Source organism: Oryctolagus cuniculus, chromosome 1, assembly GCF_964237555.1.
Source record: "Oryctolagus cuniculus chromosome 1, mOryCun1.1, whole genome shotgun sequence".
Classification (NCBI taxonomy): domain Eukaryota; kingdom Metazoa; phylum Chordata; class Mammalia; order Lagomorpha; family Leporidae; genus Oryctolagus; species Oryctolagus cuniculus.
Window position 1 is genome coordinate 62,204,843 of NC_091432.1, and position 4,026 is coordinate 62,208,868.

A 4,026-nucleotide genomic window follows, 5' to 3' on the forward strand; every position below is an offset into this window, starting at 1 on the left:
CCCAACTACGTGGGTCATCACCTGCTGCCTCTCAGGGTACACATCAGCAGCAAGCTGGAATCAGGAGTGAAGCCAGGACTCAAAACAGGTATCCCAATATGCAATGCAGGTGTCTTCAAGTGTCATCTTAGCTGCTAGGCCAAAATTCTGTCCATGACTTTTGGAATGCTCTAATTTTCAATTAACACGTAATAACAGCAAAACTTACTAATTTGCTATATGAGAAATAAAACATGATTAAAAACAATGAATGCCAAGACAAGGGAGCACATAAGTCAAAACAAGAGAGATTTGAGATCTGCTTAGATTCTTCAAACCTGAATCTCAAAGGGGCTACACACTGGTGTTCATTCAACCTTTAACCCACAGGGGCAGCACTGTGGCACAGAGGGTTAAGTCATAGCTTGTGATGTGAACATCGCATATCAGAGTGCTGGTTCCAGGCTCAGCTGCTCCGCTTCCCACCCGGATCCCTAGGAAAGCAGCAGAAGATGGTTCAAATGTCTGAGTCCCTGCCACCCATGTGAGACAACCAGGATGGAGTTCCTAGTTCTTGGCTTTGACCTGGCCTCCTGGCCTGGTTCTGGCTGTTGCAGGCATGTAGGGGAAAAAAACAGGAGATAGAAGATTCTCTCCTTCTCTCTCGCCCCACCAGTCTCTCTTTCTGTCACTGTGTCTTTCAAATAAATACATTTATTTGCTTTCATGATCAAAAGGGTTTTGTATGGTCAGCAATCCAATTTAATAATTTACTTTTTACAAATAATTTTATTTATGTAATGTAAACAAATGCCACATATTTCATATATACAGATTTAGGAGTATAGTGATACTTCCCACCCTAACCTTCCTCCTGCCGATGCTCCCACACTCCCTCCTCCTTACTTTCTTATTGTTGCTTTTAATTATTATAATAACATATTTTAAGTTTATTTTATAATCATAAGCTTAACCCTCCACTAAGTAAAGAATTCAACAAATAGTAAGAAGAAAAAAAATAAGAAAAAAAAAACACCAAAACTACTGTTCTTTAACAGTAGAGATAAGGGCTATAAACAATAATCAACCCTCAAAATGTCAATTTTTCTCACATACATTATATTTTTTGTATTTTATTAGTTACCATAGATCAGGGAAAACATGATATTTGTCTTTTTGGGACTGGCTTATTTCACTAAATATAATGGTTTCCAGTTGCATCCATTTTGTTGCTAAATAAATAAATTGTTAAAATTTAACATATATTCATTGGGAAACCACTTCTCTTTATCAAAAATTTCTACCCCCTTTCAATGATAGACAGGAAAAGTAAATAGTATTCCTTCCTACCACTAGCCCATCCACTACCTACCAAAACTAGCATATCTACTACCATCGCTACTTTTTGTTAAATGTGTGTTTCTTGACCAGCTATCATGTATAATGCACTGTGTACAAGCTGCTGAAAACCACAGATTACCAAAACACACTGATTTTATTAGGCAAAGGGTTGCATTAAACTATTTACCACATCATTGTGCAGAATAAGCCAATTGAAAAATGACAACATAGCAGAAAAGGTCCAGAAACCCTAGAGCCTAAACTTGAGTTTTTACCAGGTAGGGAGTGATGCCTACTCAGTTTTGAATGGCTAAGATAAGCAAGTTGAATCATCTCCTTCCATCTCTACTCACACAAATAGGAGACTGAATTCAATTTCCTCTTCCATGTTCAGTTTCACAACTCTATATGAGTTACAGCAATGGATAAAGTAGTGTAAATGTCTAACCTTGATTTTTTATTTACTCACCATTCAAATATCATAATTGAATTTTATGGTTTATATATGGTTCATGTTTGTCTCATACCACATCTTCCCAATACTCCCTGACAGGCAGCTCCATTGTTTTGAATTGAAAATCCATTTATCATCAGGTCTGGAAAAGACCATGTGGTCACCAGGAAGAAAAGCAACAAAAAAAAAGAGAAAAAACTCCAGGTTTCCTTTTCAAGAAGCAAAACAATGCAATGTATGACATTAGAAATGTAAATATACCTGCTATCCAGTCTCCCCTTCTCATCTTCGAGTGACATATTCTACATATGAGAGAAAGCATGTGGTGTTTGTCTTTCTGAGTCAGGAATATTTCAGTTCACATAATGACCTGCCGTGTTCCACAAAACAGTAGGGTAACAAATAGTCTGTGATAAGGGAAAGGGAAGAGCCAGTTGCCTTGTGTGATTGGGCTATGCTGTGTCTATCTGTTGAAGTATCACGTTGCATTACATAAAATGTACAAGTTTTTCATGTTAAAACAAAAATTTCTAAATTTAATTTAAAAAATAAAATTAACAAGAAAAAGTAAATATTGATAATTTAAATGTATAGGTAAAAAATGAAATAAACTATATTATCTTCTTCTGTTTTTTCATTCTGTTTTTCAAATTGCTGCAAGAGCCTCAATTCCTCACTTCTTCTTTCCTTATTCCTCTTTTATATTTACTGGTAATGTTGTCCTTCTTAATGTAAAGGCTATGAGCTTAGCAATGACAGATATTCCCTATATAGGAGTTTCCCATCAGCAGCCCTTCCCAAGGCCTTTTCGGTGTATTTTATTGCTCATGGGATTTTGTCCATTATCCCGAAATGATGCCCACCCTTTTTAAAAGACCTGGCAATGAAGACCTTTTCCTGGATCATTTCATCTCTTTTTGAAGTTGTTTTATTATTATTATTTTAAGAAAAAGAAGAAAGAAAAAAGAAACAAGTTAGTGAGCACCAAGGTATTTCCTTAATTGAATTTTGGGATCAAATGAGTAAACAAAACTTGCACTGAAAGCAAACACAATAAAGAACAAGGGTGAGTTTTGATACAGCAGAAAGGTTCAAGTATCTTTCTGAGGTGACCACACTGTGAATACAAAGCTCTTCATGCTAGATCATCAGGATTTGAATTTACCGGATAAATCAGAAACTTCTAGTAAAACACTAGAAGTTTCACTGCCTCATTTTCCAGTCACTTTTGCCACAACCAGACCCATCAGTCATTGGCTTATTAAACACAGGGAGAATCTAAAACCACCTCAGAATAGGCTTGTACCATGCACTTCTCGCTTTTTTGCCCCACATGTGACACTGACACATGAGACTTCCACAGGAAGTCACTCGGTATTCATCCATGTGAAACTCAAAAAATGGGGCAACCAAGAACACATGGAAGGGGGCTGGTGCTGTGGCATAGCCGGTAAAACCACTGCCAGTGGTGCCAATTCGTGTCCCAGCTACTGCTCCACTTCAGGTCCAGTTCCCTGCTAATTGCCTAAGAAAAGCAGCAGAAGATATGGCCCAAGTGTAGGAGATTGGGATAGAGCTTCTGACTCCTGCCTTTGGCCTGGCCCAGCCCTGACCCTTGGGGCCCTCTGGGGAAGGTGGAAGTGGCTGGAAGATTTCTCTGTATCTCCCTCACTGTGTAACTCTGAATTTCAAGTAAACAAATAAATCTTAAAAAAAAAAAAAAAGGCTCATGGAGTAAACTGACATAAATGAAATCAGATCAAATGGCTACATTGTTTCCTCCCATGTTTCCCTGAGTAGAATATGCCAAGATTTATTTAGAAGGCTTCAGATGGTAATGCAGGATTTAGCTATAGTTACCCATGATAGTGGTTGGCATCTTATTTATCATCTTTCAACTCAAAATTCTTTTTGCCTACCCTATGATGATGAGATTGGGCCTTTTAAATGTTTCTCTTTGGGGACAGGCATTGTAGTGCAGTAAGTAAAGCTGCATCTTGGAACACCTGCATCCCATATTGGAGTGCCAGTTTGAGCCCCAGATCCTCTATTTCAATCAGCTTTCTGCTAATGCATCAGGGAAGGCAGCAGATGAAAGCCCAATTGGGTTCCTGCCACCCATACAGGAAAATCAGGTAGAGTTCCTGCTTGGCCCAGTCCTGGTTGCTTTATGCATCTGGTGAGTGAACCAGCAGATGGACCATCTCTTTCCCACTCTCTCTCTCTGTCCCACTCTCTGTCACTTTGCCTCT